This window comes from Mya arenaria, chromosome 7, assembly GCF_026914265.1.
Source record: "Mya arenaria isolate MELC-2E11 chromosome 7, ASM2691426v1".
NCBI lineage: Eukaryota > Metazoa > Mollusca > Bivalvia > Myida > Myidae > Mya > Mya arenaria.
This window is the reverse complement of record NC_069128.1, coordinates 10,206,731-10,220,996: the sequence shown is the minus strand read 5'-3', so window position 1 is coordinate 10,220,996 and position 14,266 is coordinate 10,206,731. Positions and strand designations below refer to the sequence as shown.

The 14,266-nt window shown below is 37.3% G+C and overlaps 1 protein-coding gene across 3 annotated transcripts in view; it reads left to right on the top strand.

The window, feature by feature from the left end:
• Positions 1-10,662: 10,662 nt before the first annotated feature.
• The window catches only part of LOC128239771 (uncharacterized), a 31,775-nt gene continuing 28,171 nt past the window's right edge, over positions 10,663-14,266 (top strand). For all 3 annotated transcript variants that reach the window (XM_052956194.1, XM_052956193.1, XM_052956192.1), the window contains exon 1: positions 10,663-10,759. The gene's annotated coding sequence lies outside the window, so the exon portion shown is untranslated. The remainder of the gene's footprint in view (positions 10,760-14,266) is intronic.

Genomic DNA, 14,266 nt, shown 5'->3' with positions numbered 1-14,266 from the left:
TATTGAAAAAGTAAATAAACAATCTTCTCTACATGAACACGAGGATATTCACGTCTGATATTCTGTGTCTTTACCCAAGTTTATCAGGTTTGTGAGCAATGAAATCTGAATAAAATAAATGTAGATAGCTTTGTGTAGCATTTGTAATAACTTTTATCCCTGTGGAATGATTGCTCACTCGGCGGTGGCAAAATTCAAACAAGGCTGGCGCGCCTGGAATGTCGGGGCGTTGCTAGTTTCTTGTGTGATTTGCCATTGACCGATAACAACAATAATACATATTATACAAAGAATAAGGTACGTGCATATTTTTCTAACACAACCGTACATATGCTGGGGCATATCAATACCCCCTGGCAAATAGGCAAAGCTCCCGCTGCCTACAATTAAACATCAACAAAGCTAAAGGTTAATACCATACTGTAATTGAATTACGCCACGGTAAAGCTTAAACACAAACTTATTTGCAATTAACGTCGCTTTTATCAATAGTTATTAATTTCACTTTGCACAATATCACTTTTTTGTTAATTACTATCAGTTCACAAATAATCACTAGTAAAGTGTTCATTATTTGTCTTCATAAGAATCCTGAATTTCGTTTCCGTCGAGATCCGTCAGTAGTTAGAAGCTCCGAGCTGACGGTGGTCCTGGGCCGTGAAAGGGGGTGCGCCGCTCACATCCCCCGTATCCGCACGGAGACCCCATACATAGCCGGTCTCGGCACGGAACTACTGCAGAAATCGCAGTAGTCGTCCGGTATCCTCGTGGTGATCCATGGCAATGGTGCTGCCTTCTCGTCCCATTCGATGACGTCCTCTTCGACCGTTTCATTGTACGTGAAACGGGAATGGCAACCGCTAGCGCGCATCCCTTGCGCGTGCGATGTTTCCCTTGGCGACGGCTCTCCCTTACAAGTAGGCGCGTTCGTGATTGGCGCGATGCCGAAGAAAAACAAGATTGTTGGCGTATTTTATTCTGGTTTGTTTTGGCACACTTTTTCTTTGTGCCCTTTTTATTTAAAGGGGCTCCACCGTTATTTACCGTTTTACATTCAGGTCTATCTACCTTGGACAATATTTCTGTATCGTCGACGATCACGCGCCTAACTAGATTACAATTTCCGGCCTGAATCAAGGGGACCTCCGCCCCACCGAAAACCAACTTTTGCTTGCTATACAGAATGTCTACCGGTCCCGTTCCATGGCACACCAATACGTCGCGACCAATCCAGGCGTCATCCCCAATGTCCGCCACAATGAAATCATGGTCGAAAGCCACAGGACCTATATCCAGTTGCAACGTGGAAACGCCCTTTACCTCCAAAGGCACACCATCTGCCCCGGTCAGGCAAATGCCCACCTGCCTTAGCTTAGGACGATTCCACTCGTACAACGACAAAAATAAACGGATCGAAATAACCGAACAGGGGGCACCAATGTCCACCACAAACGCCGTCTGTGTTGCGTTTACAGATCCCTAGATGTACCATTTTGGTGCTTGCCCTTTTACCCATGCTGCGCTACATGGTTCTCCTTCCTTAAATCTAGTTGTGTTGTCGATCGTCTCATCCGAGTCATGACCTTTCACACTTACATGGACCACCATCCGGTCACAAGGGCTGGTCCCGGGAAGTTTAAATGTCCCCCTTGACCATCGTGGTATTTTTTCCCAACCTCGTCATAGATTCCGTCAGTGTCTGCCGAATTCGAATCACTAATGGCGTCTAATCTGCTTAACCCGTTCGGAACCTCTCGGGTTGCAGTGTAGCCGTCATCAACGCCGACTTCGCTTGGGTACTGGTCGCGGTTGGTCATTGCTTTAGTCCTCCGCTCCTTCCGATCCGGGCACTTCCGTGCGTAGTGACCTTGCCCATGACAGTTGTAACACTCGACCTTCGTCTTGGGGTCTTCGTTCACTCGACCTTCTAAACGCTCAAGTCGGGTTATAAATTCCTTCAGTAGGTCATTTTGTAGCTCATCTGGCATTAGTTCGGTCCCGTTTTCATTTCCCTGCCCCTTGAAACGTATGACCGTATTTTGCCGCTCAGGTCCGTAATGGTCACTATCGTGCGTGTCCCAATGTGGTTCGTACGCCCGCCTTGCTTGAACACTCCCTCTTCCGTCAGCTCTGTCTCGTCCCATGATCTGTATCCAGTTGACAGCAAAGTACACCGCCTCATCGACCGTCCTAGGTTTTTTTTATTAAATTCAAGTTCGAACCGCATGTCCTCGTCTGTGACCCCGTCCAAGAACCGCCGCACGAGGTCCTCGTCCCTGGTCTTCCGGTCTCTGAACCCATGTGCCTTGTCATACAGCAGCTTGAGGTCCGATGCGTACTCTTCTACTCTTCGTCTCCCCCTGTCGTTGCGTCCGTCTGCTGAATATCGCGGCATATGACCGGGGCGTTTCAACGGCCCTGAACCTTCTATTAAGCTCAAAAATAAGTTCTTTGTAGTCGTTCATGGTGTTAGGCTTTAATTGTGAAAATACGAATTGTGCTGCTGCACCCTCCAGCCTAGGCAATAGCTGGTCTAGCATATCGTCCTCGGACCAGCGGAAACGTCCGGCTATGGCTTCGAACTGCGACAGCCAGGTGGTCCAGTCATCTTTACCAGTGAACACCGGCAACTTAACTGGTGGGTACCTCGGAGTGCTTTCGCGAAAATAGGGGGCGCCGCGTGTCCTATCAGGCTGAGCGTATGACCTTTGGTACATCCGGTCCGTTTCCCAATTACTACCGCCTACTTCCGTGTTCCTGGAGCTGGATATCGCATACCCATCCCATCCCGTTGACTCCGTCGCGTGGTAGCCATATGGCGCCCCGGTCTGGTTACCCGCGTCCCACATGTGGTCAGCACCCCCTTCCGCTCGGCCGGCACCGTTGTACGTCACCCCCCAGCGCACATAAGAGGAGGCATCTGCGTTACAGGCCTGACCTGAAATATGCTTACCTTCATTGCACTTGTTCCTTGAGTTACTACTGTTATACTCACTTATATTGCTGTTATTTGTACAAGATGTGACCGTACATATGCTGGGGCATATCACTATATTACGTTTAATGTTGTATAGATGCATTTCTTTTATTATTATGTGTAATGTATTTAATTCAGACTATTTCTTGCTTATTTTCAGTGACAATGCATATGTTCCTTTTATACGTGTATTGTTTATCATGCTACATGTACGTCTAGACCATTCCATTCATCTGACACATCACGTGACACGATCGCAGTTTGCCAGTATGTCCATAGCTTTTTATTATAAAACTGTTAGACATGAAAAAGCAATACATATTGCATAAAGGCATAACATCATAAAAAGCATAACATTTTTGGAAACTAAACCTTTTAGTCATTTTAGGAAAGAAAAAAAAAGGTTTTACTGACCAAATATTGTCCCAAAAACAATGTCCTACCAACGTCATGATACACATCTTTGTAATCAATGCTTGAATATAAAATCAGCCATAAAATGTAACACATGCTCTTATCAAACTGCTGTTTCTACTGCTCTAAATAAAATAGATATATTAGTTCATGTTTCGGCAAATGTGTGTTTGTTGTTCAACTGCTAGCCTATACTATATAATTTAGCCTTTTCGTTTTCGTTGACAAAGAAACCATGTTATGGTTTAACTCCATATCATATACTAGTATTTTAACTGGATGGTAACAGTTACATCTTCGTTTCCTCTATGTTGGATTTGCGTGTCGAATTATTATATGACTTCTAAATATGTTTTATGCAAGATAACATATTTTGTATATACAATGGTATGCCATGTTTGATTTGTTGTTAGGATTTATAACCTATGTTTACATGATTTTGACTTGTGGTCAATTCATGTCAACACTTTGTTTTATAATACTATATGTTTCTAGATGAAAAGTGGAAAGTACAGGTTTTCATAATAGTTGATAACAATTTTAATATATGTGAACTAGGGAGCATAGTATATTGAATGCTGTTGTATTTCTATTCAGTATTGGTGGGCTGTTTTATATGTGATGCTGTTGTGTGTTTCTGTATTTGCTATACACATGCTGTGATATGTTTAACACAATAAACGAATTTGAATGTAGTTAAGGCGTACGTTTCCATTTCTGCTTTGTTTGTTTCACGGCTATTTCATTTCGTTTCAATATAATTCAACGTTAAAATGTGTTTTGTTTTGGCTTGCAACTTAGCTCTTTAAGTTCAGCAATGCTCAGGATTGTTTGATACTGATCGTCGACAAAGTATCAGCAGCTCATTGTATCAATCTGGATAAGATATCCACAGGTTGATTTTAGCAAGTGTGAATGAAGGATCATTTTGATTGAAAACATTTAATATTGGACAAACATTAATCAATAAATTAACATTATGGCTAGCTTTAGCCAAACCAAAGAATAAACTAGTTTTATTGGCTGCAAATGTTTAATAGACGCTCACCCTAGGTCCATATATGTAATATACTTTCTAAATCAGACTGTTGCAGTGAAGTTTGCTGCCTGTAAACACTCAAAAGTGTTCATGCAACCAAATAGGTTTTGTTTCCGAACTATGACGATATGCAAAAGATAACCCAAGCCAACTAATCATGGTGAGGACTTTTAAGATTGGAGTGTCCGACTAAGTCGTTCGTTTTCGACACGAACATCCTAGCACAGTCTTCTCTATGCGATGCTCAAAGATTCTATTACACGATAAAATGAGTAGATGCGTTGAAAAGCATAGCCACAAGGCGGCATTGCTAGTTCTTCATCGCTTTTGGTAGAAACCCATTGAATTTATTCTAGTCGTAAACTAATATTTTAATTTAAAACAAAACGTTTCTGACATTTTATTCTGATTATAAAAGTACTGTATAAAATTCTGTATAAAAGTTTCTTTAAGAATTTAATCCAAGAAGAACTCAGGTGGCAATAGTATTCGAAAGGAAATCCCTTTAAATACCTGCTATTAACCTATGATTTACATTCTAAATCACGGATGCATATTACCAGGTATAATTCACTTGATCACGACCGTCAAGTATAGATGTATTCTTTTCTTTTGCATTTTTATATTAAAACATTGTCGATACCATAAGTGTATGAAAATGCAAAGAAAACATATAATGAAGAATCTGGAGTTAGTATATTTTCTAAATGCATATTTAATGTAAGACTTTCACATCAATTCGCCACTCGTGAAAATATGTTTTGCATGACTCTCGGGAAATAAATTCCGATCTTCCACTGAAATCAATAAATATTCTCTATATACACGTCTGTATCATTCAATGATACATTAAAAAGATACTTTATTTCATAAGTTCTGTTAGGGGAAATAATTCACATACATACATTCAACAAAATTGAACTGTCGGTTGCGTTCCCAGTATGATAAAAAATGTACCATAAGTAAAGTCTTACAATGTTGAATCATTTGCACACGTTGAGCTGTCATCAACAAAATCAATACTGTTCATGGCTTCACACTAAAACCGGTTAGTTCTATGGTTTAGTTATCCATTATCCGCGAAAATAATATATATGATTGGTGCCAAGATGATAAAATATCTCCGAGGAGCGAGAAAATGTCGGGCTTAAGAAGGAAATATAACGCGACAAGCCCCTTTTAATACTTTTAATCAGGACAGCGATCTGTGGCCGTAATTTAACTTACAAGATAGGTCAAAGGACTAGGTGACTTTTAACCTATATTGATGAGAGTCAAAAAATCACAAGTCGTTATTCTTAAACATAAATTATAATTATTATTTATGATGATGATGATGATGATGATGATGATGATGATGATGATGATGATGATGATGATGATTATGATGATGATGATGATGATGATGATGATGATGACGATGACGACGACGAAGACGATGATGATTACGATGATGACGACGACAACGACGACGATTATGATGATGATGATAATGATGAACTAAGAGAGCGCAAATATGTAACAACTTGTCATTATTATAAGCATTCTAATAATGCAACGCCATTGGTCCAGGACTGATCACTCGGTGACTCCCCATATTTTCCATATTGGATAACTAGTCTTTATATCATACCATAATGGTGTCTTTTTCCGATTCCGGTAAATAAATGAATCTTTCACCATAAGACGACCGGTGTAAGAAGGTTGTATTTACGTGATATATACAGGGCTTATAGGTGACCCGATATGGGATATACGTGGGAAGCATGCAGGCCCAAATAATACGAAAATACTTAAGTCAAATCTCAATCTCAATCTGAACTCATTTTACCACACAAAAACATAGTATTATTAAAAATCTGGCATGTTTTTATACTTTTTGAAAACGTATTTTCTGATTGAATGTGTTATTGAAAGATTTAAACAATATTTCAAAGAAAAAAATTCTAGAGCAAACAATATACTTGAGTAATTGTTAAAAGGCCATACATTGAACTCGAGTACATTTTTTGGCTTCAGAATATTTTCCCTTTGAATCTAGACCAAAGGTTTTAATCATCATATTTAAGTATAGAATGCGGTTTAAAAATGTGTAAAAAATCCAATACATTTTGATGTTATTTGGTAAAATGAGTATAGATTGAGTTTGAGATTTAACTTAAGTATTTTCGACATATTGGGGCCATTTCTGGACCCCGCTCTGACCTGGTATGGTTTCAGCTACTAACTTATGAAATCTCACGATAATATAATGACTTTAGGCATGCAAATGAAATAAGATATCGGCAAAATGATTGTCATTTGGTGACACAAATATATTGTCAATCTTTATTTACCATCAGGACAGAATTAAACTTGATCTATTCAAATCAATACAAATGGAATATTTACGTGTAATAAAGCGGAAAATGTATTGTCTATCTTGAGCTAACAAATACAAATACATTCAAAGCCAATATAAGTAATTGATTAAATGTATATATAACCATGCATTTAACAATACAGATTTCAGTATTAGGAAAAACTTCCTTCCCAAAAACAATCCTCCGTAAATCTGCCCTGCTGCTCGGGCTAAAAATGGCTCAACCAAAACCTCTAAAACCTAACCGGCTTCTGTCCCAACGCCAGATTAAAATAGCGACCCCAAAATTGGAACGCCATATGACTCCGTATTTCATTACAGCATAATCCCTTCAATTCGTCATTTGATATTACACCCTCATTTTTGTTTCTCGCAATTGTAGATATCTTTTTCTGACGAAATATTTTTTTAACATTTATGCTGATATTGCAGGTACATACTTAAACTTTTAAAACGTTTGTATCCGGCATCTCCTACCATTGTTTCTCCCTGAATTACGTGTAGCTACTTTAATAAGGTAAGTTCTTGTCGCCACTCACATGATCACTAGTTTCAGCAGTCTGTATGTACATTAAAGCCTCCTGCACCTGAACGAGCTGCAGCTTGCCAGCACAATCGTTCTTACTTCTTCAAAATAGGTTGACAACTGCTTGTAATTGTTGTTCAAGAAATGCTACTTTTGATCAAGGCTTGGTCGACCTTAGGCACTTTAGATGACGGCTTCTTGTGGACTCCCTTCTAGTATGATAGTTGGATAATAAAACGGAAAACAAAACGTATTTATTGTTAACTGTCGAGTTCTGGTTCTTATATATATCTAGTAATTTATATTTATCCGTTCATATCTTTGACATTGGTGATTTGGATGAAAATACACTCTATGGGACAAGCATTTATACCAATTGTTATACAACGTTTACATTCAATACGATACGATTGCCGCGGCTAAAGGTTGTAATATAGTTTAGAACATGGGACGATGAAGCATGGTCCGATCGTTTATAATTGTCTGTATCAATCCTGTATGATTATTTTTCTTCATGGTGTTCTTCTTGAAATCCATTGTATCGCCGCATGTGTGATTGCATGTTCCTCAAGACCTAAACAAAAGATGTCTTTAATCCTATTGTAAATGTAAATCATCAATAGTACGTCATTGTTACAGTTGTAACTGATACTAATGTCTTATAAATAAATTGTAGCCTTACGAAAAAATTACCAATAATTTATTGATCGATTTGTTGATCCATCTTTGCTATTGTTTAGAGTATACAAGATAATAAAAGGACTGAAAGGACTGAACATGATACATTTTGAATAAAACATTTCAGTCAGATTTGCCAGATTTAAAACCATTCAATCAGATTTTTCGGATTAAAATCAACCAAATTTGACCTTAGCGTATTGCTATATAATAAAGACGTACAAGAGGTGATCAGAAAAAGACGTACACGAGGTGATAAAAACAAGAACAGAACAGAACAGACAGTTTATTAGACTTATACAATAGTATATCGTCTTAATACATAATAGTATACACAAATCAATGCCACGTGTCTAAACATTATAATTTTCAAAAGAAATAATTTCATGACTTCAAACAGTAAAACTAATATTTATGAATAATAAATAGACATACTCGGGGTGATAAGAACAAGACGTACTAGGGGTGATAAGAACAAGACGTACAAGAGTTCATCAGGAAAAGACGTACAATAGGTGATAAAAACAAGACGCACTAGGGCTGATCAGAACTAAACGTACTCTGGGTGATAAGAAGAAGACTTACAAGGAGTGATAAGATTAACATGTAAAAGAGGTGATCAGAACAGGACGTATAAGAGGTGATCAGAACAAGACGTACAAGGATGATCAGAACAAGACGTACTAGGGTTGATCAGAAGAAGACGAACAATGGTAATCAAAACAAGACGTACAAGGGGTGATCGGAACAAGACGCACCAGGGGTGATATAAACAAGACGTACTAGGGTTGATCAGAACAAGACATACTAGGGCTGATCAGAACAAGACATACTAGGGTGATAAGAACAAGACTTACTAGGGGTGATCATAACAAGACATACTAGGGGTGATCAGAACAAGAGGTACAAGGGGTGTTAAGAACAAGACACACTAGGGGTGATAAGAACAAGATATACTAGGGGTGATAAGAACAAGACATATTAGGGTTGATAAGAACAAGACGTACTAGGGGTGATCAGAAAAAGACACACTAGGGGTGATCATAACATGACACACTAGGGGTGATAAGAACAAGACACACTAGGGGTGATAAGAACATGACACACTAGGGGTGATCAGAACAAAACGTACTAGGGGTGATAAGTACAAGTCACACTAGGGGTGATAAGAACAAGACGTACTAGGTGTGATAAGAACAAGACACATTAGGGGTGATAAGAACAAGACGTACTAGGGGTGATCAGAACAAGACACACTAGGGGTGATCAGAACAAGACGTACTAGGGGTGATAAGAACAAGACGTAACAGAGGTGATAAGAACAAGACGTACTAGGGGTGATCATAACAAGACGTACTATGTGTTATGTTATTGAGGAATACATATAAATATAAGAACGACACTAAATATGCTCTAACTATTTATTGCGACATGTATTGTACGATATCTAAACTAGAACCGATAAGCAAGTGGCTGTGCCTAGGTATTTAACTTACTAGGGCAGATAACCCTTCGATGATAAAGCTATCATGTAACACTAGGGGTGATCAGAATAAGACGTACTAAGGGTGATAAGAACAAGACGTACTAGGGGTGATCGGAACATGACGTACTAGGGATGATCCGAACAAGCTACGAGGGTTATACAACCAAGACATACGCGAACAAAACCCACAAGTGTTTAATAAAAAAGAAGCAAACTAGAGATGATTAAATGTACGTAGATGTTTTATTTAATTTTGAACCTATTGATGCATGTCTGGTTAACATATAACACATAAAATACTGTCTGACACAAATATGGTGGGTTTAAAGGAATGACGTTAATTTAGAAATTCGTTTTTGAGTTACCGGAGCAAGATATAAACCCGCAAAGTCAGCTTTTAATGTTTTCGCCAGACGGAATAATTGAACTTTACATGAACAAACAGGGAAACTTTTGATTCATCATTTTAAATCATTTGGTTAGTAAAGCACGCCCTAATTTACTCACAGTTCGAATAAATGAATGAGGTTTTTTATTCGTGACGGAATTGTCATTTAAACTGATTTCACAAACATCAGAAAAAGCCTTTATTATTATTCATGGACTGTCCGTTCCGGAGAGGCTTCCACCTATTACGTATTTAAATATTTGTGCGACGCAATTCATTTTGTTATAGTCGCACAATATATGTTAATACAAATACACTGCTGTTTTTCATTTTGAATGCGTTATTTACGTATTAGACATTTATGGTAAAAACAATTAAATTTACACATCTTGTACTACATGTTTTGTTTTAGCAAGTGAAATCATTACTTTCTTCAAAATGATATAATTACACATGTGAAGCGCTACTTTAATGATACTATGAATTTGACGCCATAGATTTTTGAGTGTAATATTTAACTTGCTAATACTAGGCAGAATTTATAATTAACATCTAATCATAAAAGAAATAATGTGAACATAACACATGGTACTTAAGCGTACTCACAAGGAGGTCTTATAAATCGTTTCAGTTCGTCAAATTGTATACATTTCTGAACGAGTGCGTCAAGTTACTGTTACTTTACATCTAAATTGTATTGACTGTCTAAACAATTATTCTGTTAATCGATATTTGTATTTAAATCTACGATAAAATATCTCAGTCAATGGATTTTATGTGTTTATTTTCTATCAACAAGTCAGTAGACGCGGTCGTTCAGGAAGTCTTAAAACGAAACGAACAGGCCATGGCATTAGTGATTATATTTTCATAGAGGATTTTTCGACAGGTAAGAATTAATGTGCTAATTAATAATTACTTTAATATATATCTCAATGAACCCATAAAAGGCTTTAATATTGATACTCACTTCTTCAAATTAACAGAAGACCGAAATTACTATCTTGTTGAAAGCTAATGACTGAATTCATGAAAACATGTCTGACACTGAGGTACATTTTATCAAAACACATGTTATTAAATACATTTTAAAACTTCACAACCTATTATCGAAAGTTAGCATCTCTATGACACTTCATAATCAGAGTGTCTCATTGCATTGTAGCCGACGCTTGTAATTTTAATTAAGACCAATCAAAGATCAAAGTAACTAAGTTGACAAATAATATCTTTGACATGCACTAAAATAATAGTCATTCTGACATGAACATTGTTAAGACAAACGCCATGGGGACAATTATTCAGGGACGGACATTTAACTGACATACACTATAGTACTAGTTATTTTGACATGAACATGTTAAGAGAAACCCCATGAGTAGAGCTATAAAGGGACGGACATTACCTTGACATACACTATAGTAATAGTTATTCTGACATGACCAATGCAAGAACACACGTCATAGGGAGACTTATTTAGGAACGGACATGACACTTAAATACCATATACCAATAGTTATCCTGATATTTACATAGCACTGCACTATTGAGACAGTTATTCAGGGACAAACATACATTGACATATACCATAGTACTGTTATAGTAATTCTGACATGTACATTGTAAAGACACACACCATGGTGACAGTTATTCAGGGACGGACATAACATTGACACACACTCCAGTAATAGTTATTCTGAAATGTACCTTACAAAGAATGACACCATGGGGACAGTTATTCAGAGACGAGTATTACATTGACATGCAGTATAGTTTAAATATTTATTCTAAAATGTACTTTACAAAGAATGACACCATAGCGACAGTTTTTCAGGGATGGACATAAAATTGGCTTCCAATATAGTTATAGTCATTGTAAAATGAATGGTACATTACAAAGACATACGCCACGGGGACAGTTGTTTAGGGACGAACATTATATTAACATATACTAAGATTTATAAGGACAAGTACAATGCAGAGATACTCCCCATGGGGACAGTAATTCAGGAACGGACTTTACATTGACATTTATGTATACACTTTCAGTATAAATTTATAGTTCTGAGGACATGAACATTGAAAATAATCACATCTTGGAAACAATTATTCAGGGACCGACAAAACAGTGGCACATACTATAGTAATTGTAATGAGGACATTTACGTTGAAAAAACAAACACCATATCTACAGTTATTATGAGGGAAGGATATTACATCTAACTTACAGGAACGTCCAAACAGTTCATAAATCTGACAAAACATGCACATACTGAGTCACAGTCATCCAATTAGACTTTTATAGGTACAAGCCCGACTACTTATACTAATGCTTGGTACAATTTTTGACAACTGCAGTCAGCTAAATACGCCATTACAATCATGCGCCAACCTGCAGATTACATAGGCAATTTGGGAGAAGCAGTTGTTATAAGTCCCATACGTTATCATTAATGCTTATTTTGTGCAAAGTGCTTTTACAATTACAAAAAGGAAAAATATCCTAAAAATAATCAAAAACAAGCATCGAATAGTTCTCTAAATGCAATCTCAATACTTTTCATAATACCCCGTTTTCTCACAAACCTGTTTAAGCTACAATAATGAGCACTCAGAGATACTTTTTTTTATTATTTTGACATTTCTTGTGTATCCCTGTACGGTGATTTTTGGTAGTGCCTTTTAAGGCTGTTTCCCCTTGCGGAAAAATGTCCATTTTCCCCCAAAAATGAAATTTTTCAAAATTTGATAAATGCAGTATACGTAAATGAATAAAAAAGCAACGAATTTCTAGAAAAAATAAACAAAATCTTGACAAGACTAACTCTTTCACAGCATAATGTATGCATAAAAAAGTGAACACATGTATATTTGCCATTATATTAGCTATTTTGACATGATTGTGTATGTTTCCCGAACTCGACATTTTTTCCCAGTTTGCAAGACACGGGCGGTAAAGATGATTAAAAAAATCACTGTTGTAACGTTACATCGCTCTTCAATTTAACATCGGGCAAAATGATATTTAGTTATTATTATGCATCGGTGTCGAATGATAATGACAAAATTGTTCAATATATCTTCGACAGCGATTTAAACTGAATTTGTCAACAGAGTCGTTATTTTCACATAAGTACTTTCCCGGACACGAAATGATTGTTGCAGTCCACCATTTTGTATAGATGTTGATTTTTATCGAATAAATTTGTACCCATTCGTCAATGTTTTTAATACTCAAACGCGCACTCACAGTTATCCTCGCTTATCTATGAATTGGGCAGGGCAACGTAAATAACCAGTGTCCATAATAAGTGTGTTACCTAAATTGTCTGTTGAATAATGTTAAATACGAGACCAGAATATTTAATTTCAGATAATAAATAATTCATTCATCATCATCATCATCATCATCATCATCATCATCATCATCATCATCATCATCACCAAGGATATAACGAGATACTAACAAACCTTATATAATATCACCCAATAAATTTCATAATTTCATCGTTTCATCGTCCCCAATGGTTTTCTTTTGTACCCAATTGGCCCTGGTTGCAAATACATGTACATTCAAACACGTAGCCGAATACATTAGTAGAAAGTATCCATTCAACACAATTGATCATTTTTTTTCAAAATATAATTTATCTTTATTTGACAATTGATCAAATTCCATTTATAAAAGTACAATTTGCTCATAAGGATGAAAAAGTGTGTATGAACCATCAAAATATAAACATGGCACGTGACGCGAATACTGTCTCCGGTAAAGTCTTGGCGGGTACAGCTTTAATGCGGTTATATTATATAACAAAAGTTCTTAATTTTCGCCATTTATGCGTTCGGACAATTTGTGAACATTATTAACATTGTCATTTAAGTACCATTGCGATAAGTCCAAATAATTGCCTGTTGACGGCTCCTCTTGCTTCGTTATCACAAGGGCATTTAGGGAGCACGCATACATTTAGGGTGGATCCAGGGTAGGCTCCTCTCCTTTCGTTGTCACTGGGGCCTTTAGGGAGAACCCATACATTAAGGGTTGATATAGCCTAGGCTGCTCACCCTTCGTTGTCTCCGGCGTATTCAAAGAGTACGCATACATTTAGGGTTGATCTAGCCTAGGCTCCTCTCCCTTTGTTGTCTCCGGGGTATTCAAAGTGTACGCATACATTTAGGGTTGATCTAGCCTAGGCTCCTCTCCCTTCGTTGTCTCCGGTGTATTCAAAGAGTACGCATACATTTAGGGTTGATCTAGCCTAGGCTGCTCTCCCTTCGTTGTCTCCGGGGTATTCAAAGAGTACGCATACATTTAGGGTTGATCTAGCCTATGCTCCTCTCCCTTCGTTGTCTCCGGGGTATTCAAAGAGTACGCATATATTTAGGGTTGATC